The sequence below is a fragment of the Schistocerca piceifrons genome, chromosome 1 (genome assembly GCF_021461385.2).
Source record: "Schistocerca piceifrons isolate TAMUIC-IGC-003096 chromosome 1, iqSchPice1.1, whole genome shotgun sequence".
Classification (NCBI taxonomy): Eukaryota; Metazoa; Arthropoda; class Insecta; order Orthoptera; family Acrididae; genus Schistocerca; species Schistocerca piceifrons.
In genome coordinates, this window is record NC_060138.1 from 885,386,710 (window position 1) to 885,410,721 (window position 24,012).

Consider the following 24,012-nt stretch of genomic DNA (forward strand, 5'->3'; position numbering starts at 1 on the left):
GAATTCAGTGTAGAAACTGCAAGTACTGGTTTCATGAAAATTGCTGCAAGATCAACTTAAAACTCGTAACTGATGACTATTTGTGGACCTGTGAGCCGTGCATAGCAGCCGCGTGTGAAAGTAAATTTTCAAACATTATCAAAAATAAGGACGAAATAATCAGAATGCTACAAACCGATATTGAAGTGCTATAAGTGAAATACGCTGTCCTCCAAGACCGATATACAGCTCTACAAAACAGCAGTGCTTCGACAGTGTGTGTAGATCGGTGTTATGTACGTCGTGAAAACGTAACCGTCGATGACGCCACATTTATATACAAGAAAGGAAACCCACAAGTGAATAAAGAAGCCTCAACAGTGGACAAAGTTCAGTGCGTGATAAACAGTGATAATTAAAATAACAAAAACAGTGCATCTAAAATTGTAGTAGACGGCAACACGTGTACACAAAACACGCGTGGTTGCGTACGAAAAAGTTCCGATCGCGTACGTAAACAAACACAATGGAAAAATAACGTAAAAATATTTGGAGACAGTCATGCTCGCAATATTTCGACATGCATGTCGAACTCTGCTCAAGATGGTTCGTGTATATCAGCAATTGTTAAACCAGGAGCAAAATTCATGAATGTGGTAGAAGACATACACACAGAATGTGCTAAATTCACGGAAAAAGACTGTGTTGCGATAATCGCAGGATCAAACGATGTTAATTGCAACGAGGCCAGCACTTTCATTAAAAAGCTACTCGTATTGCTGCAGTTATTACAGCATACAAACATAATACTAACAACTGTGCCCACGAGATATGACCTGGCAGACTGGTCTTGTGTGAACAGAGAAATTCGCCTAACGAATAGTAAAGTGAAACACTTTTGCACTAAGTTTACGAATGTGACACTACTGGATACAGACAGATATGAGAGACACTGCTTCACAAAGCACGGACTACATCTAAATCAGTTTGGCAAAAATAAACTAGCAGCAGACATTGGAAAAGCTTTTCATGAAATAATAGGCCTAAACAATAACGATCATGAAAGCAGACCAGTCATAGCCCTAACTAACGAGGGAAACTAGTGAGCTGGGCCAACTCCAGTAGGATTTGGTCCAGTAACAAAAATCTGCAACAAGTAATTAATACACAAACGAAGGTTCACTCAAACAGCAATACAATTAAAGACAAACAAAAGTTAACAGTGTTTCATCAGTACATAAGAGCCCTATACTGCAAGCTGGATCAGTTCACAGCAAATACAGAAGACACAAAAGGTATAAACAGTGCCCACATTCTGTGTCTAATAGAACACCACATCACTGCTGGTATTGAAGTGGTCCCTATTGCCAACTATGTTTTGGCAACGTCTTATTGCAGGAACAATATGGACAAAGGTGGAGTAGCTGTATATGTAAAAAACAATGTCTTGTTCACGGCAATAGATGTACAAAGATTCTGCTTTGAGCTACATTTTGAAGTATGTGCTATAGAAGTGCCAGACACTGTCTCCAGATTAACAGTTATGGCAGTTTACAGGGCACCATCTGGTAATTTTAAAGTGTTTGCTAAACAATTAGATACTCTTTTGTTGTACTTAAGTAGAAAAAATAGGGGCATGGTAGTTGTTGGGGATTTTAACATAGATTTCTTGGTTAATTCTCCCTGCAAGGTGGAGTTTGAAAATCTCATGTTCCCTTGATTAGCTCGCCCACCAGAACCAAACCTCTTCCAGTACTCTCATTGATAACGTTTTTGTTGATCACAGTAAAGTCAACCATATTAATATTGAAATGGTTATAAATGGTCTGTCTGACCATGACGGACAACGAGTTATTTTCAACAGCTTGGGAATTCCTCTGAGTGACACCTCACTTAGATGGAAAACAGTAAGGAAAATAAGGGAGGAAGCTATTCAAACGTTCAGATTATGTCTTCAGCATACTGACTGGACACCTGTTTATCTAGCAGAAACTGCTAATTCAAAATACAATTTATTCACGAATGAGATAGCAGGTACCTTTGAAAGTGTATTTCCAAAAAAGTCATACAGAGTCCAACCTGCTAGGTCTGAAAAAAAAAACCATGGCTCACTAAGGGCATCATAGCTTCCTGTCAGACAAAAAGACAACTCTACATAGCATCAAAGACTTCTAACAACCCTGCTCAGCTAAAACATTATAAACACTACTGTAAAATTCTTGCCAAAGTAATTAAAAACTCTAAAAGTATGTGTATAGCATCTGAAATTACTAATTCTGAAAATAAAATTAAAACAATCTGGAATGTGATAAAGAGAGAAACAGGGACTGTAAACTACACCAAAGGCAAAAATATTGTTTTAACTGTTGACAACTCAGAGATAACTAATAGTGAGGAAATTGCTGAAATCTTTAACCAACATTTTTTAACTGTCCCATCACAGATAGGTTGCCATGGTTCTGTAGATAAAGCTGCCTGTATAATGAAAAATAATTTTCCAGAACCTTTCAGTCAAATAAGTGTGCTTCCCATTACTGCCAATGAAATCAAAAAAATCATACAGACTTTGAAAAATAAACATTCTGCTGGTATCGACGATATTTCAAGCAAGCTGTTGAAGGCTTGCTGCAGTGAAGTGACCGAAGTTTTGTCTCACATCTGCAACACATCCATGCAACAAGGAGTGTTTCCAGACAGAATGAAATACTCTGTTGTCAGGCCCCTGTACAAAGCAGGGGATGCTACAAATGTGTCAACTATCGCCCTATCTCTCTATTAACAACATTTTCAAAAGTCCTAGAAAAAGCTCTGTACAACAGGATTGTGGCACACCTTTGTGACCTGAACATCATTAACAGTCAGCAGTTTGGTTTTCAAAAGGGAGTTTCAGTAGATAACGCAATTTTCTCATTCACAAATGATGTTCTAGAGTCTATAAACAGCAAGAGGCTGCCAATTGGTGTCTTATGCGACCTATCAAAGGCGTTCGACTGTGTAGATCACCAGATACTCTTCAAGAAGGCCTGTCATTATGGAATTACAGGACCTGTAGGGAACTGGTTAAAATCATACCTCGAAAATAGGAAGCAGAAGATTATTCTAGATGTTTCAGATAGTGTATCACAATATATAGTGGATTCTGAGTGGGGAATTGTGCAGCATGGAGTGCCACAGGGATCAGTGCTTGGGCCCTTGCTGTTCCTCATATATGTTAATGACCTGCCTTTATCCATCAATAAGCAGTGTAAATTTACAATGTTCGCTGATGATACGAGCATTGTGGTGGATAGTGTGTCAACTACTGACTTAGAATCCAAGGTCAATGATATCCTTAAAGAAGTTCAGGGTTGGTTTAGTATTAACTCCCTTTCAATAAACCTGAAAAAAAACCAATTTTATCCAGTTCCAGACAACCCACAAAAACCCAAAAGAAATAGTTATCACACAGAATGATCAGATGACAAAGCAAATGTACTTATCAAAATTCCTAGGCGTATACGTGGACAGTAAGCTGAACTGGGAACATCACGTTCTACTAACACTAAAACGGCTGATGTCGGCAACATTTGCTTTACGAATTTTGTCACGTTTCAATGACATTACCATCTCAACGTCAGCTTACTTTGGCTATTTTCATTCAGTCATGTGTTATGGCATAATCTTCTGGGGCAATACACCTGCCGCAAAGAAAATCCTCACAGCACAAAAAAGAGCAATAAGAATCATTTGTGCTGTACGGTACCCCCACGAACCTCATGTCGAAATCTTTTTAAACGACTTGAAATACTGACAGCAACATCTCAGTACATATATTCACTGATATGCTTCATAATAAATAACCCCACTCTGTATGAAACGAATTGCCTACATCATGAACATAACACCAGAAGAAAAGAGGATTTCCACTGTGAGTTAAAGAACTTGACACTTATTCAGAAAGGGGTAAAGTACGCTGGAACGAAAATTTTCAATTCCCTACCCAACAGCATCAAAAGTATAAGGAGTAGTACATCAGTATTTAAACGTAGCTTGAAAAATTATTTACTTGAGACCTCACTTTATTCACTAGTGGAATTCTTTCAGAGAAATAAGTAAAACGCAGATTGGAAAGATGTTTTTAAATTTTTTGACACTGTTTACTGTTAAACTAATGTAATAATGCCCTAATGTAAAAATTCCTGTTTTTCTCATTTCCATTTTTGGGTCACTTTTATACCCAAAGTGGGAAGTTTTGATTACTGTTCAAGGTTAAAATAGATGCAATAATGCCCTAAATATGAAACTGCTATCTTCACATTTATGTTGACTAGTTTTTAAGCTAATAAGTATGACTTTTGTGCACTGTTATTAATACTATAACAATGTCTTTATTCTATGTATTTTATTATGTACATTGACATGTTCCACATCTGAGTGACTTGCTCACATGTACAGATCTATGGAACAAGTATATAAATAAATAAATAAATGATGTTCAGATTGTGTGTCACATCAATTTTGGTATTCATATCTCATTTTGTATCACTGAAATTGGTGTTCATATTGTGTTTCATATCACTGACATTGGTGTTCATATCATTAAATTTTGTGTTTATGTTAGATAATAACTGCCAAAGCAGTACTTCAGTTGTACTACTGTGGTTGCTGTCAGCTGTACTTTCCAAGTTAATGTCTGTGTTGTGAACAAGTGGTGTTTGTAACGTGTTGTCAAGATTTTTATTTCTATCAATCTCCGATATTTCATTCATGAGCAGTATATGACTCTGGAAGATGCATGACGTTGTCTTGTCAATGGTAAACATTGTGTCATCAAGGTTATTCTGCTGTGGAGCATTGTTATCATTTGTCACGCCTGCAACACTCATCTCTGACCTACTTAAACCTTCTGCAGTAGGCCTGAAGTTCAATTGTTCGATCTCGCAATTCTACGCCATCTTGGCTGATTGTGTTTTCGCTGTTGCTATCAACAATGGACATATATTTTTCTGTCATGTTGTATGAATATGTAAAAATAAAAATTTCACAAAAAATGTTAAAATTTCATATGCTAATTATTACTCTTGATAGTTATAGTTTACGCAATCTCAAAGCCTGTTTTACATCTATTATGAAGCACAAACTACTGTGTCACATAGTTTTACTAACAACGCATATCACACTGAAACATTCCTGTAAATTACCCCCCATAAAATTCAAGGAAGGGAATAATGAGGCAAAGGTTTCTATCTACATCAAAAGAGGCACTATCAAGTGCAACCATTGAAGCAAATTGTGTAGCCATCCTACCTCTGCTGTGCCAAACAAAACAGCTTACTATGGAAAATTTTACATAACCTCAGTTTTTATCTTTTTGCTTTACATGCTCCCCACTGTGATTCTTGCAAACAGCAAATAAAGACAATTAGTTTTTATTACTAACAACAATGCCATAGAAATTTCTTACTATGTCAGTAGCTAACAAACCCTGCTTACAACCGGTGCCCTGTAGTCATGGCACTCAGCTCGCCAGTTTTGTTATAATAATAAAAAAGGAAATATATTCATGAATGGAACAAAATTTGAATGATAATACAATTGCAATATTAGAAATGTTTTGCTTGTACAAAAACATAGGCTATTCGGACTTCATCTCTTACATTTCAATTGTAGATGCAGGCAGCCAACTTCAAGGACACCAATGCAATGAAGAAAATCCTCCTTACTTAGATCCACTTCACTTCAATAAAAATACTTAATACTATTGTTAAGTCTTCTCTTATTCATATAAATATATAATACATAACACTCATGATACTTCATACTTTAAGCAGTACATCTTAACCATCCTTCCACATACAAGAGAGAGAAAAACAAAATCATATACAAAGAAAAATTAATGATTTTTTTTTTTTTTTCATTTGTCTGCATCTTACTGTGCATTCATAATTAATGTCTTTGCCGACACTTATGGTCGATCCTGGGGGGTCTTTCACCATGTACCTACACAAGGGTTACTCGACAGATGGTACACTGAGATTTATCCCTTATTTTTGCGTAATCAACAAAATCTTTCCAAGCTTGTGATGTAAACTGAGAATGATTGTCAGATAAAATTGTTTTACGAATGATGATTTGCTTACTGGTAGCTTTCTTAAGAGGAAATAGCTTTATGAACATCGAAAATACATCAAACACCACAAAAACATAACAAAATCCATTCTTAGACTTGAGAAAAGGTCCATAAACGTCCAAAGACGTGAGAGCTAGGTTACTATTAGGAAGTATGTTTTGCATTTGGCCTCTACTTGTTTGGTTACTTACCTTCACCCTTTAACATTTGTCACAGCTGGCATTCCTCTTCTTGACTCTCCTTCCTATGTCACAAAAATAGATGTTTTCCTGAATCTTTCATGTGCATCTGGATGAACCACAGTGACTAAAACACTCATGCGTGTAAGTAATTAAAGTATCAATACATTGTTCCGGCCAACATAGTTTCCAGTTATCGGAGTCAGTCTTATATCTCCTGAATAAAATACCTTTGTGTGCCTTATAAATGTGCTCAATCTTTTCTGCACCTATCTTACCCAACATGCTATTAACCAATTTCCAATTTTGATTATGATTTTGATACCTGCGAATGTCTTTGCAAATTTTCAAGATCTCTTTTTCCTCTTTCACACCTCTCAAGTACAAAATTTTAAACTCTTTCTCTCCTTCTTTAAAGTTGTTAGATTATTCACTCCCTAAAGGTAGTCTATACAAAGCATCAGCGACTATATTGTCTGTGCCCTTAATATATCTGATTTCATAACTGAACTGCTGTAAAAATGAGGTCCAATGAGTAATTCTGTTATGGTACAGCATGCACACCTGGAGATAACATAATGCTTTGTGATGAGTATAGATGATGACTTTGTGACCTTGTAGATAATTTTTAAACTTGTTGAATGGCCAATGTATAGCTGAAAGATCTTTCACAGTTATAGCGTATGCCTTTTCATGCTTCTGCAATACTGTACTAGCAATGTAAGAGATCTATGTTCAATAACACCTTCAACTTCAACCTCCTGAAATAAATTAGCATCCAAACCAACATCACTACTGTCTGTCATTATACAAAAAGGGAGACACAAATACAGTCTGAACAATATCTGACTTTGACACAACTGTCCTTTAATCTCATCAAAAGCATCCTGACATTCCTGATTCCAATCCCAAATGGTATTCTTCTTCAAAAGTTCACACAGGCATAAAGCATTCAAAGCTTGGCTTCTACAAAATTTACTATACAATCCAGTTAACCCGAAAGCTGATTTAAGCTGTTTTTTGTTGTGATGAGTAGAAAAATTAGCAATAGCATCAAGTTTCTCAGATATAACATGTCCTAAAAATTTAACTTCTTCCGCATCAAATTTACACTTACCTATTTTCAAAGTCATACCTCCTGATTCCAATTTTGAAAACACATCTCTTAACAGATGCAAATTTTGTTCCCAAGTCTTTTCTGTGAGCAAAATTCCATCAACACACACAATTAATTTTGAACTCAGTTCACTTCCCAAGACAGAATCCACAGCTCTTATCAATTCAGATACAGATAAATTTAGCTCAAATGGCACCATACAGTATTGAAAACACTTACCTCCATACAAAAATGCAGTATACTTCTTAGAATTGTTTTCAAGAGTGATCTGGTGAAACTCAGAGGTCAAGTCCAAACTACTCAAATTTGTGGAACAGCTCATCCATCTTCTCAGGATGGTCATTCTCTCTCATAAGAAACTTATTAAGATGTCTAGAGTCCAAAACAATTCTCACTTGGCATTTATCTTACGTACCACAACTAAAGGATTATTGTAAACACTCCTTCTTCTCTCAATTACCCCCTTCCCCCCCCCCCCCCCTGCCCGCACCCCCCCCCCCCCTGCACACACACACACACACACACACACACACACACACACACACACACACACACACACACACACACATTTCCATTTCCTGAATTTCTTTCTCAACATCTTTTCTTTTTGAAAATGGTATATTATATGGCTTGAGAAAGAACGGTAGATGATCTCTAAGGTAAAGCATGCACTAATAGCCTCTCACTTCCCTTGGTCTTTCTCTAAACACATTTCTAAACTCCAACAACAAATTTTTAAGTTGTTCCTTTTGTTGGTCATTAAGAGTTGTAGCTTTCCTTGCTTTAGAAACTACTACACTTTCAAAATCCCAATCCTCAGTCTCATCAATATCTATATCATCATCAAACACCTGGACTCACCTTGGTTCACAATGTTTTGCAATAGTTCCAACTTTTCCCACAGTTTAAAGTACAGAAATTAGTTTCCGCATAAATATTACTTCTAGGTTCCAAAATAAACAATTCTTTAGCATTCCATCCAAAGCAAGCCCCAACTTTCACTATCCCATCAATACTGAAAATTATATTTTCTTCCAGACTAGGGATCACTAAGCATCTATGTTCAAAGGTTTTGTCTTCTATACTAAAAGTTAAAAGTACCTGAGATTTTACCAATTTGCTTTGCTTACCTGTAGCTCCTCTTATCTTTACACCTACAATGGGCATTCCCACAAAATTCTCGTTATACTTAATCTTGCCTCTAAATTGTTCAGATATACCACAAATTGGGCTACCTGTATCAATCAATTACCTTCCCACTGATCAACCTTAATTTTAATGTAAGGAGAGCCAAAATCTAAATCATATTCTCTGTTGTCAGACACTTCATGCAAAAGATCACTTTCAGTTTCATCAAATGCTACATCCACACTGTCTAAACAGGGTTTTATCAACTTTACTGGTATCATAACATTACTTTGGTTGCTCATTTTGTCAGGTAAAGACTGAACATAATGAATGGATTCTATGGCACGACTAACATCACTTGTTACAGAAGGAACACAAAATACATTACTGTCAACATTAAACTTCCTGCTTAGATCTTCTTCCACTTCATTCCACCAGTTGGGAAACAAATTTTGGCTAACCACAGCTGACTCATTCCAGAATGCACATTTATCTATGTTATCACCAATCTGGTCCCAAACAAACTTCAAAAAGTTTTCACCTTTATTCTCTGTGCTCACAGATAACTCACCTTTACTGTTTGGATCATTACTCTGCATGACATTAATGAAAAACTGTTTTGACTGGACTGGTATTCCGTGACTCTCACTTACAGTATCACACACATCATCTAGCTTACTTGTATTGGCAACATCATTCACAATTAACTCTGAAACTTCATTATCTTTAAACTCCACAAATACTTGATACTCATCATCATCATATTTCTCCAAAATTACCCGATCAACACCATCAGTAGCAACACAAGTCTCATCTCCATCAAAGTCATTTACCACACCTATATCAATTTTCATTAAGCTACCCATCTCAGATAACCAGCCTCAGTTATTTCATAGCTCTAATTAACATTTACATCAAAAATACCACCTAGTTCAGATCCAATACAGCCATCACCAGATTTACATACATCAATAACACTATTTTCTGACCATGGAAGAATTCATTAGTACATATTGCATAAAAATTCTCACTATTCTCACATTTTTGTTTGTGATTAGCACTTACATCACCATAATTAAACACAGTATCCCAAAACTTTTGATCAAAACACAAATGAGAAATTTTATATTCCTTCTGTTCAATTTCAGATACCTGTGCCATATCATTAACACAGTTATTATTGTCTAATTGCAAGTGAAACTTGGGGGTCCTATGCTTGTTGTGTTTCCTCACCCAAAAACTGTGGACCTTCATTGAGGCAGACTGCCATTTCCTGAGTACTTAGTTATATGATTGTTTCTTCTATTAAAATGCCCATGGTTATCCCCATTATTCCTATCCTCCTGATGTCGAAAATTTCTCTCTCTGTAGACACTTTGATACTGATAGAAGTTACCGTTATTTCTGTTTTTGCAATTACACTCATTGTGATTTCTATCATTCTGATTTTTATGGTGCATACTTATTTCTACTGCCCTATCCAGCCTGTCAACATATCGTAATAATTGTTCGAGGCAATCATCAGGTCCGTGTACCAAATCCCACTGCTGCCTATGTGGTAATCTCCCTTTAAGTGCATCAGTCAAGGTCATTTCATCAAATGATTTGTCAAGATGTATTAATTTTGTAAGTTGGTTCTTACAAAACTCTTTCAAAGTACCGTCCCTACTCCTATGATTAGGACCATTCAAAAATTCACTTTTGATTCTCCCCTGTTAAGCTCCAACCAAAATTTATTTAAGAAGCCTTTCTCAAAACTTTGATATGTTACCCACAGACTTAAAATTAAATGTACCCATGACAGAGCTTCCCCTTCATGACATATTTTCACAAGTTTAATTTTTTGTTTGTCATTCATGCCTGACACAAAACTATCTCTACAGTGATGCAAAATATCCACTGGATGTAAATTGTCTGATGGAAAACTTTTGGTGGAAGTGTTGGACCATGCAATACCTTTGTCTGCACACACACTTTGGTTCACATGAATTTCTTGAAATACTATAATTTTTTGATCTAAAACAGTTACAATAGTTTGCATATTGTTTTCAACATTTAAAACTTTTTTGGTTTAAACTGGTGATGTCTTGTTCCAGTTTTCTGCTACAGCCTTCTGTTCAACTCTGATATCGACTACATTCTTTGATTGTCTTGCTGATTCAACTATCAACTCATTTTCCAAAACAATAAATTTATTTTCTGAAACATCATCTTTTTCAGTCACACTTTGTAACCCTTCAGACATCACATATTTTAGCTCTGAAACTTGATTACTGATTTGGTCTATTTGGTCTTGTACCATGTCCATTTTCCTATTGTTTTCTTTCTTATTCCAGTTAACTGATCATTAATTGCACTAAATTTGCTCTTTGTCTTGATTTCCTCTAGTTTTGCCAAAATTAAATGCAAAATGTCAGTTTTTACTCTTTCTTTGCTGAATATGATTTCACTCGGCTCAGACATGTCCTGACTGGATCCTACAGATTTCACTTCTACCTTGCTGCTACCCTCATCTCTATTCATTTTGTTAACAAGCACACAAGTCCACAAACAAACTGATGCCACATATAGTTTGTACTTGTCTTTCCTTTTTTATGTCCCTTGTTGTAGTTGTAAAGTCTTCTTCCAATCAATCCAATCTGTCATTGTTGGTAGTAAGGCATCACTGTTGATTTGATTTACTTTGTTGGGCAGCCCTCAGTCTTCTTTCTCCATGTCATCGGAAATTCATTTATTCTTAAACTGCAAATAACACAAATCACTCTCCCTTCTTCTACAATAGACAAAACTTCATTAATAGTCAACTCAATTCCACCACTTGTAATCTCCCCCTCCCACAATTTGTTATTGCCCCTACTATTGCCAATGATAAGGTTTTTTTTTTTTTTTTTTTTTTTTTTTCAAAAATGCAAGAGGAATAAGGTTTACAATAAACTTTTTACTTATCTTCTTTTCTTGTAGTTGGCTCCAGTTCTTCATGTCTAGGGGCTGATACTTGAAGCTGAAATTTTCATATTTTGGGTTCTCATGGTTCCAACCGACTTAAATAATTTTGAAGTAAGCCTGTGGAAATTTTTTGTTTTCATGATAATTTATGGACCCCATACGACAAGATGGCAGTGCCGGTAGGATTGTGTGGTGATACGATGCTCCAAAATCAGTTGAAATTAAATGGTTCTTCATGCAGAAAGTGTAAAAAACATGTAGTCAAAGGAATTCGATGCATTAAGTGCAACTTTTGGTTAGATGAGAAGTGCACAAATGTGTGTCTGAAATTTATAAATGACGATATTCAGTGGACATGCCTCGACTGTATTAGTCACTAAAATGCGCGACTAACATCCGCACTAAGTTCTAAGGACGAAATTATTCGTCTACTTCAAAGTGACATTGATGCTCTGAAAGAAGAACTGACATTACTAAGTGGACCAGCATAACATACAAAAAAGACAGAAAGAAGCATTATAATAAGACAGAAAGTGAGTTCTTTATTATAGGTGACTCATTGTTGAAAAACATAGTCGTACCAAACTCCAAAATCGACGTTCGACCTGGAATCAGGACGCAACAATTGCGTAAACACCTAAACAACATCTTAAACGCAAGAGAGAACACAGCAGATAAGCATAGCAGAAATCCAAAAGGTGTTTTTTCCATGTGGGAACAAATTCGCTTTGAAACAACAGCGAGGAAGAAATTGTAAACCACGCAAGAAACCTCATCCGACTGGCCAGAAGACTCAACCCGAATTCCAGGATAATAATAAGTGGCATTGTGTACAGAAGATCAGTGAGTGACAGCTATGTGCAGAGAATAAATGGCAGTATTAAAGAACAGTATAATAAACTAGGAGTCATTTTCATTGATCCCAACAAATTTCTAAGTGCAAAGTGTCTTGGCAAAGATGGTCTATGTCTGAATAGGTTGGGCTCAAAAATATTCCGTAAGATGTTTGTAGATACTTGCCAGATCATAAAAAATAAGGGAAACTTATAAGTAGTGATGGGGGTGAAAAAACTTGTGTAGCATTAAGTACGACAGAACCAAACCGTTATCTGGTAGGAAATGTGCTAAAGCCAGTAGGTGATAGTCAAAGTAGGTATCTTATCCACTGGAATATAAATGGCTTAAACATTGATACTTCTAACAATAAAAGCTCCAAAATAGATGAATTGGTAATCATTCTGTCAGAATGTGCAAATATTAAAGTTTTTTGTTTAAATGAGCACTGGTTTACTGAAGACACAATTAAAATTCTAAACAAAATGGGGAACTTCAGATTAGCAAGTAGCTTTTGCAGAAGAAACAAGTCACACAGAGGCTCATGTATACTTCTACATAGTGATATAAATTATGAGACCAGAAACTGTTTTAATTATTTAAATGAAGAATGTGTGTTCGAGATCTGTTGCGTAGAAATAGTGGACTCACTAGCAAATGTTATAATAATCTCAATATACAGAATTCCAGGGACGGCAACAACAGAACTATTCATATATAAGCTTCAAATTATGCTAGAAGACTTCTGCAGAGAAAAAAAGAAAAAAAGTTGTAATAGCTGCTGATTTTAACATTGATACGGGTCAAGTTTCACTGACGTAGTAAAGAAATATGGTTACAAATTGAATTTCTTTGAATCTACCAGAGACAATGGGCAATAAGCAACATGCATTGACAATATTCTAATTAATTATGTATATGAAGATGTGTATAAATTTTGTCTAGATCTAGGTATTTCAGACCGTTGTGCATTGTTCATTGAGCTGCCACAGACAGACAGGAACATTTCACGTATGAGAACCCATATGAGCAGGAACTTTAGCAAAGAAAACTTGCTAACATTTAGTGAGAACCTAAGAGATAAAACATGGCCTTTTGATTATTGTAACTCAAGTGACAAAAACTTTGGGAAATTCCTAAACAGTTTTCTTGGAGACTTTAATGAAACATTTTCACCTAGACTCTGCAACAGTAAAATAACAAATACAGTAAAGTGGATTACCGAGGGCATAAAAATTTCCAGTGTTAGGAAAAGGCAACTGCACAGAGAACTAAAATATAATAAAGATATAGATTTCATTAAATATGTTAGATTCTATAAAACCATATTTAAAAGAGTTGACAAGGCAGCAAAACAACTGGCAAATAATAGGATATTTTTAAATCATAAAAATAAGACAAAGGCTGTGTGATCTGTCATTAAATCGGAGTTAGGTGTTAAAGCCTGTAAGCAAGAAATTTCAGAAGTTGACATTGAAGGAAATACTATTGTAAATCCAACTCAAATACCAGAGTACTTTAATGAATTCTTTATAAATGCAACAGATTATCACAACAAAGTAAATCCCTTTGGCCTAGCCAAAATCTCTGAAAACTTTACAAAATTCTCGAAAGTTTCTGTGGGGGGATGTAGAAAATGCTATTCTAACATTAAGAAACAAAAAATCTGCAGGTTGGGATGGAATACCCACCAAAGTTATTAAAGTGGTACACAATAGAATTGCAAACCCACTAGCTCAGATAATAAATCAATGTTTTGAAGAGGGCTGTTTCCCAGAGGTACTGAAATATGCTGAAGTCAAACCTCTCTTCAAGAAGGGATCAATAGACACCATGGGAAATTATTGTCCTATCTCAATTCTCCCTGTCCTATCTAAAATATTTGAAAAACTTGCTGTAGCACAAATGCAAAACTTCTTTGCAAAATATTCTGTTATTCTAAACAATCAATTTGGTTTTCAGCAGGGTAAAAACACCATCAATGCAGTAAATAGTTTCTTTGAGAAAATAAGCACATCATTGGACAAGAGAAATAAGGTGGCAGGAATTTTCTGCGACCTCACAGAGTCGTTTGATCCTGTAAACTATGCATTGCTTGTTTACAAAGTTGAAATAGTATGGCATTAGCGGCAGTGCCCTACAATGGCTTAAATCCTGCTTATCCAACAGAGAGCAAAGAGTTAGCATTTCTTCAAATGGCACATATTATTTTTCTGAGTGGAAAAAAATATCTCAGGGTGTTCCACAAGGCACAATATTAGGCCCAGTCCTATTTCTCTTTTATGTTAATGACTTACCATTAAATATCAGCTCCCCATCAGTTCTCTTCGCAGATGATATTGCTGTCTTAGTTGAAGATGAGGACTCGGAAAAAAATTCCCAAATCTGTGATCAGTACCCTCAGTACCCTAGAAACTTGGTTTCAGCTAAATTGGCTGAATTTAAACACATCTAAGACTCACGTGAAGGAGTTCAGAATGAAACAGTCAAAATGTGAGCAGATTAAGATTGTACACAACAACCAAGGTATTGAAGAAGTTGACTCAGTCAAATTCTTAGGTTTAAATGTAGATAAAAATTTGAGCTGGCAGGCACACATTGAATACCTGGCAAACAAACTGAGCAGCTTCGCATTTGCAGTGCAAATATTGTCAACTGCAACTGACATGGACACACAAAAAGTAGCATATACAAGCTACTTTGAATCCATTATTAGGTATGGTATTGTTTTGTGGGGTAACTCGACAAACATAGTGTGGATTCTAAAAATACAGAGAAAAATCATATGTGCACTGCAAATCACAAAGAACCATGGTCAACCATTATTTAGAAAACTTAAAATATTAACTCTGCCATCCTTATACATATATGAGGTTATTATATTTTTGTACACCAAACACGAATTATTTTAGGGAAACCATTTTGTCCATTCACATGATACCAGAAACAAAGAAAATTTTATGCTCCCCACCCGCCACCTCGGACTGTATGCCCAGGGACCTCAATACATGGAAATGAAAATTTGTAATAAATTAAAAGGGAACAAGTTGATGTAGATGAATTTATGTTCACTGGAAAGAAAGCTATATGAGGTACTGACACTGAAGTGTTGTTACTCAGTGGATGAATTCATGCAGGACAAACTGGAAATTTGAGCTGGGTACAATGTGTTATCCTTATAGAGTTGTTATTTATTATAGTGCTATTATTTATTAATGTAAAAATAATTGTAACTGTTTTATAAATTTTTGACATATCTCCTGTACGCAAACCAAATGGATTGCAAATGTATGTCATGAGATGAATAAAATACAATTCACACAATTCTCTCACATGTTTCTATATCACACTGTCTTTTGAATTTTCACATTAACAAAGGCGAAATTACATTGTTCTTCAAAAATACAAAAACATGTCAGTCACATCAGGGGCATGCCCACTACTAATTCACTCTGCGGTAATAACAATATTCCAAAAAATTTGCTAATTTTCTTGAGAAATGAATTTCTATTAATTTATAATATTATTTTATAAATGAATCCAGAAATAAAAATAATAAATAGTACCAAGTTTTGCAATTAATAAAAGTAATTTTAAGTGCGCCAAATATTTCATTATTTCAAATGTCTCTAAAGAAAAATAATTTCAGCAGTACATTCAGAGCTTGTACATATTGATTGTAGCAAAGAAAGTAAAGTAATTTCATTTTATAGATTTTAGCTGGAAATATAACATCTTGTGTATAAAATCATATGAATTTGTGGGTTTTATGGCTGTAGTGACGGTCCACACCCCAAAAATTCCAACTTATTACTATAAAGCACTTTTATTACGGTTCGTATATTTACAGAAACACAAGAAAAACAATGCACAATTTCACGACACATGTATCACTACTCAAGTCGCAGACGGGACTGCCAAAGAAGCTCCAGTCTCCAAAGACCTTTTACTCTGCGCCTTGCCGGTGAAGTTACTGGCAGTCGACTGTCGCCACAGAGCCCCCCCCCCACCCCCCAGGAGTGCGGAGCACTGGGGAAAGGACGTGGGTGTCTTCCTGTGTAGTCCATACTGTCTGTGCAGGGTGGACTAGCGCTCGTGTAGTTCGCCATCCAGTGGGGGGGGGCAGATTGGTCGACCTGCGCGCATGAACTGGATGGGCACAGGAGATGTTGTTGCAGTACCGGCAGAGAGGGGGATGCGAATCCTGAGCATCCCATCGATGCTGAACGTTGCAGTTATGGCAGCCGTATCCACCCCATTTGGGATAGGGACTGTGCGCAGGATGGTTATGTGTGACGTGGGTGTGGACCCACGTGAAGTGTCCCCTATGCAGAGGACAAAGATGGATCCCTCGTGGAACTGCAAGGAAAGCTCGTCGCATTGGCACTCAGAGGCGTTGATTGCGATGCAAATTTCGTCGACAGTGGGTGTAGGGTGCACTAGGGGGGGTGGGGGCGAAAAGTAACGTAGTTCAGGAGAAACATTGGAACACTCTGTGGAGGTATTGGGTACCAACACTTGGGACGGTGTAATGTCACACACAACATGAGATTGGGCCTGAGGTTGTGGATTGTCACACGCAGTGCCTGTTTGGAACGAGGGTAGAATATCATCGTACGCAACTGCTGAGTTGCCCTCAGGTGTAGGCTCAGTGCACATACGATCATTGTGGGACGCAGGAGGGTGGGTGGTCTGTGTGGGATTGGTGTCGTCACCATCTGATGGAAGAACAATCGACTCGAAGGGGTGTGTTACAGATTCTTCGATCGTCCGGGCTGGTTTCACACGTTGGAGGGAAACTGTCTGCTGGCGACCACTGACGAGAATGTCCATAGTATTGTCTCTGTGAGCCACTACTCGATGTGGGCCAGAGTAGGGTGGTTGTAATGCCGGTTTGACTGTGTCATCCCGTAACATAACAAACTCACAAGAGTCCAGTGCCGCATGCCTGAACACGCGAAGGCGGGTATGTGGCCGTGGAGGAGGCGTGCGGATCGCGGCTATGTGTGTCTGAACCCGTTCAACTAGCATGGGGAGGTCGGACAGGTTGGCGATTGCTTCGTCGTTGACGAACTCTGCGGGTAGGACTAGGGTCTCGCCATACAGGAGCTCTGCGAGTGAAGCCTGGAGGTCTGTCTTGTAAGCCGTACGTATTCCTAGCATACCCCAGGGAAGGGCATCGCACCACTCACCACCGTGGCACATGAGTGCCGCTTTCGGCGTTCTGTGCCACCGCTCGACCAGTCCATTGCTCTGGGGGTGGTAAGCTGTAGTGCGGAATCTATCCACCCCACAGAGGATGCAGAGTTTGTTAAACATCAGGTATTCAAACTGTCGTTCCTGGTCGGTGGTGATGGATGTAGGACAGCCAAATCGAGCTATCCAGGAGGATACAAATGCGCGTGCTACAGAATCTGCTGTGATGTCCTGCAGGGGGATTGCCTCCACCCAATGTGTAATGTGATCAATGCCGGACAGGATATACCTGAAACCATCCGACACGGGTAATGGTCCTACGAGATCCACATGTACATGACGGAAGCGGCCTTTCGGGATGTCGAATTTACCTAGACTGGGTTGTGTGTGCCTGCTGACTTTCCTGCGCTGGCACTGTAAACAAGCATGAGCCCAAGTACAACAATCCCTCTTCACACCTGGCCACACAAAGCGTTCTGTGACCAGGCGCGTAGTAGCCTTAGCACCAGGATGTGTCAGGTTATGTAAAGTAGTGAACACTTGGCGACGCAGCACAGGGGGAACAATAGGCCGAGCGGTGCCTGTGGATGTATCACACCACAGTGGCTTGACCGAGCCTGGTAGGCTGCACGAAACAATCTGAAGGGAAGTATCTGGGTCCTGTCGGAGGTTGTGCAATTCGGTGTCACTGTCCTGTAAGTGGGCCAATTCATCGAAATTAATGGGGGATAAACTCGCAGTGATACATGATAGGTAGTCAGCCACCACATTTTCTGACCCTTGAATGTAACGGATGTCTGTTGTGTATTGACAAATTAAGTCCATTTGCCAGAACCTACGTGGGGGAAGGTCAGTAGCAGGGTTACGGATAGCTTCCGCGAGGGAGCGGTGGTCCGTGAAGATTGTTATATTCCTTCCTTCAATGTCTGTGCAGAAATATTTTACAGCTTCATAAACTGCAAGCAATTCTCTGTCGAATGCTGACCATTTACGTTGAGCTGTAGATAATTTTTTGGAAAAAAACCGGAGTGGTTGAGTCGTGTCATTGACATGCTGTTGTAGGACTGCACCGATTGCAAAATCACAAGCATCCGCTGTAATCGAGATGCAGGCATCTGGCAAAGGATGGGCGAGAGTGACACCACGTGCTAACGCTGCTTTAAGGTCTTCGAAAGCTCTCACCATGTTGTCAGACCACAGTACTCGGTGACTGCCTGAGGTTTGTTTACCGGCCAATGCATCAGTCAAAGGGGCTTGAATTGCTGTCGCCATCGGCAGGTTACGACGGTAGAAATTGACAGTTCCTAAAAACCGGCATAATTCGCAAAACGACACTGGGAGGGGTAGCTCACGAATACAGTCAACCCACTCCTGCGGGGGGCATATACCATCCGAGGAGACTGTGTACCCCAGAAAAGTGACAGCAGTGCAGCGGAGTTGTGACTTGTCATTATTGATCTCGACTCCATTACGTGTCAATAAGTCCTGTATCGTGGCCAGGTGGAGTTCATGTTCCCTGTCAGAGGGGGAGAAAAATAGTATGTCATTGAGGTATGTGCAGCAATATGTGCAGTTAAAAAGAAGTGAGTCTATAAAACGCTGCCAAGTTTGGGCCGCGTTTTTGAGACCATAAGGCATGTAACAAAATTCATACAGGCCAAAAGGTGTGATTACTGCTGTCTTTGGGATGTCACTCTGTTCCATTGGTATCTGTAAATATGCCTTGCGGCAGTCCAAGACACTGAAGATGCGTGCTCCACTAAGTACTTGCGCAAAGTCTTGTGTGTGAGGTATCGGGTAATTGTCTAATACCATCCACGCGTTGAGGTGACGATAGTCACTGCACAGGCGCACAGTGCCATCCTTTTTGGGAACCAAATGTATGGAGGAGGACCAGTTACTGTCCGATGGGCGAACAATGCCTGTCCTTAGAAGTTCCTCCACTGCAGCTTTAGCAAGGCGTAGTTTATGTGGTGGCAGTCAACGCGCTTTATGGCGCACTGGAGGCCCATCTGTCGTGACAATTTTGTGTGTCGTGCCATTCGTAATAGCGTTCAGCTTGGCTGGCGCACTCATTTGGGGGCCATCGTGAATGGGGACCAGTAGTACACAAGAGTCACTAACCTGATGTACCAGGGAAGAAGTCTGCTTCGGTGTCGACAAAGTTCCACGAGGTGCATCTCTGGTGTCAGGTGGTGGTGGCGGTGGCAGGCGTTGTATGAGGCGTCGTGCCTTGGTGAGGGCTTGCGTAGCCGATGATCTGGCACGGTTCCGTTCGACGTTGTGAGGACAGAGATGGTCGACTGCAGGGCGTTCAGGCTGGAGATGGGCGGTGGAAATTGTGAGGCTGTCCGCCGATGAAGAGCACTTGATGGGAGCTGTGTCCAGGTCGTCGGGCAGCCGAGGGGGACGGGGGGCCAAAGAGGCGACTGAACATGCAATGTGCGTGGACGAGGCGTGGTGCAATAATGCGGCTGACTGAAGATCTGGAGACAGTCCGAAGTGGAAAAGGAAGTCGATGCCTAATACTGGATCTTCAACATCAGCCACATAGAAGGACCAAGTGAACTGTTTACCAGGTATGAGTTCAATAGGTAACTTGGCCAAACCCTCGACACGAAGTGTCGACTTATTTGCTGCTCGAAGGGACAGTTTCGTTGCTGTCGTGTCCTTTACAGAAAATGTGGGAAGTATGACACTAACGTCTGCTCCGGTATCGATGAGAAAATACCGGCGCAAACCTACATCCAAGGCGTACAGACGTCCTCGTGGGGTGGGGGATCTGACAGAACGCAATGTCTGTGGGTGCCCCTGCCTGTATCCGCGGGCCGTGGCACCTACTGCGGCCCGCGTGCGGCGTTTGGGATCGTGCAGGCCAGACGGCAGTTGCGAGCGGCGTCCCTGAAAGTCGTGTGAAACCAGCATATGCATGAGTCAGCTATACTCGTCCCGCCAGCCGAAGCATCAGGCGGGGGGGAGGCGGGGCGAGCAGGCACTAGCCCGGTTGGGGTGGGGAGTAGCTGTTGCCGACCTGCTGGCAGTTCCTGGTCTTGGCCGCTAGGTGCTTGCTGTTCCAAGTGCTGTCCGTGATACGCACACACCCGGCCTCTACCGCCTGACGGTGGAAGTATACACACAGGGTTACCAACCTCGGCGGTGTTAGACACTGTGCTGTGTCGAATAATGGCGTATGCCTGATCCGCCAGCCATAGTTTATCCTCAAGTGATGCTGCAGTATGTGGAAGCAAATGTAACTGTAGTTCTTGTGGCAGCTTCACCAACCACAATTCACAGAGCGCTAAGTTTGGCAGGATCTCAGTACCGACCTGTGCATGCAAGCGTCGCCACAGCTGTGAGGGTGTTCTGTCGCCTAAAATCTCGTCGTAAATTATGTTGTGAATAGTATCGGCCGGTGGACGAGAGAGGCATTCGATAAGTAATGAGCGAGCAGAGGCATATTTGTTGCTCTTAGGTGGGTTCAGCAATAAGTCACTGATGAGATCAGGGTGGTCGTGCAGGTGGTTCACTAAACACACGAAACGGGTGCTGTCGTCCGCAATACCGTGTATGTCCAACATGTTGTCCACCAAGGTAAACCACATCACTGGGTTGTCCGGTTGTAACGGCGGCAGCTTCGGAAAACGGCCGGGGGCCAGTGTTTGCGGGGCTCTAGGACAGGCACGAAACGCACGGGGATTCTGCACGGTGTTCACTGCTGCGAAATGTGGCTCAGTGGCAGGCGATGTGTTGCGTTGAACGTCCGTTAGCTGTGTAGGAAAGACATGGTATCCAGTCCATGTAGGCATGGAATTTGTCCAGCCACACGACAAGCACAGCGCGGCAGGCGCGAGATCACGATTGAGCGCCGAGTGTTGGGGCGGAACCACGGCAGGTGCGTCGCCCGAGGTGTGGGCAGGGCAGCAGGACAGGTAGGCACATAAATGGTCCGGCGCGGTTGGCGTGAGTGTCCCTTCGACCGGCGCGAAGGGGGGCACGTTAAACGGCGGCCATGCATGTGGACCCAGAAACTGGCCAGCTGCGATGTCCATGCTGTGCGGTAGAAACTCGGGGTTTCTGGGGTCCTGTGCTGAAGGGGCATTCTGTTGAGCATAGAATGCCGTAGAAGGTGTCCGCAACAACGTGTACAGCGCCCGGTGTGGTATGCCAGCAGAGGTTAGAGTCGTCCGGCCAGGCGAGACAAACACGAGAAATATGAACATTCCTGGTGTATTAGTGGTACATGGGGTGAAGCGTTGCACTTCAAAGTCGAATGTCCATTCTGCGGTCGTGGCATCATGCACTGCCATAAAAACTGGAGGCTGCGACATTGTCTATTGGCGCGAAACCGGTGATACACAGCGAGCGACCTGCAACGTATTTTCGCGACTCGGGGTCACCAATGTGGGTTTTATGGCTGTAGTGACGGTCCACGCACCAAAAATTCCAACTTATTATGATAAAGCACTTTTGTTACGGTTCGTATATTTACAGAAACACAAGAAAAACAATGCACAATTTCACGACACGTGTATCACTACTCAAGTCGCAGACGGGACTACCAAAGAAGCTCCAGTCTCCAAAGACCTTTTACTCTGCGCTTTGCCAGTGAAGTTGCAGGCAGTCGACTCTCGCCACAAACTTTTTTTAGAAAAACAGCTGAAATAATATTTACCTGTTCAAAATTCGAAAATATTTCTGGTATCGATTACTTCTGTTGAGGAAAAGTAATGCTAGAGGAAGGTGTCCCTTTACAATTTCCATAGTCTGAAGTCATCCTTGACGCTACCAAACAGTGCACATTTTTAGCTAGCAGGTGGAAGATGATCTTCACTTGGTGTCTGGAGAATTCATCCTGTCTTTCCAAATAATACATCACAAAATAGAATAAATATAATGGCTGCATCCTCCCGAGCTTCCTCTTCCATTTCCATGGGTTGTACAGTTAGTGTAGGACATAGTGCAGTCCATATTTGCCACTTCTTGTCGCCATTCCTCAGGAACATCATCCTTAAATTTCAAGTTCTTGGTTGAAACTCTGGTTCTCACAGAAGGTGCAAGGCCTATGTACTAATGTTTTGAGCAGCCTATTCTTCTGCATAGAGTGGTGGTGAGTGTTCAAGTTTGTATCTTCTTATGGTACACATTGTAATGGGACACCCTCCTCTAACGTTACCTTTTTTTTATATAAATAGTCAATACCAGGTATACTATTGATTCTTGTATAGGTGAACATTATCTCAGTTGTTTAACTAAATGAATTTCATTTGATTTTGTATATTATGTATTATATTTCAGGCTGAAATCTATAGAAAGAAGTTAATTTGTTACAATCAATATAGCTAAACTTTCTTTTCTTTTATAAATATTTGAAATTATGAAATATCCGGCATAGTTAAAATTCATATTATTAATTGCATAGTATAATACTAATTATTAAATTTATTTCTGGATCCATTTACAAAATAATTATACAACTTGGTGATGATTCTTCACTTGTCAAGAAATTTTGTAAACTCTTTTGCTTTGTAAACTCTTTGGAATATTGTGAGTACCACAAAATGAGTTAGTAGTAGTGGGCATGCCTCTGATGGAAACAGCTGTGTTTTTGTATCTGGCAATATAAATATAATTTGTGGTGTTATAGAAGTGGATATTGTAAAGTCAGAGTGATATGGAAGAATGTGTCAATAAAAAAAAAAGGTGCAATCAGAAATCATGCAACAGGCATTCTTAACATTTATCTAGTTATCTGGAACCCTCTAAGTTAAAAAAATTCTGCCCAAGAATCTATTCCTAAATATGACTACAGCCAACAACTAGAAAATGAAGATAAATAAGAAACAGATGTTTTTTTATTTTATATATATATATATATATGGTGTAATTGATAGATTCTGGTGTATGGCATTGAGGTGTGTAAGAATTCCTTCAGTCTCTTCTTTGGGGTATTATGACAAATGTGTCATGAAATATTGAAAAAAGCACTTGGGTTTTGAGTGAGCTAATTCCTGGGATATATATATATATATATATATATATATATATATATATATATATATATATATATATATATATATATATATATATATATATATAAAAAAAACAAAGCTGATGTGACTTACCAAATGAAAGTGCTGGCAGGTCGACAGACACACAAACATACACACAAAATTCAAGCTTTCGCAACAAACTGTTGCCTCATCAGGAAAGAGGGAAGGAGAGGGAAAGACGAAAGGATGTGGGTTTTAAGGAAGAGGGTAAGGAGTCATTCCAATCCCTGCAGTGGAAAGACTTACCTTAGGGGGAAAAAAGGACGGGTATACACTCGCACACACACACATATCCATCCACACATATACAGACACAAGCAGACGTATTTAAAGACAAAGAGTTTGGGCAGAGATGTCAGTCGAGGCAGAAGTGCAGAGGCAAAGATGTTGTTGAATGACAGGTGAGGTATGAGAGGCGGCAACTTGAAATTAGCGGAGATTGAGGCCTGGTGGATAACGGGAAGAGAGGATATA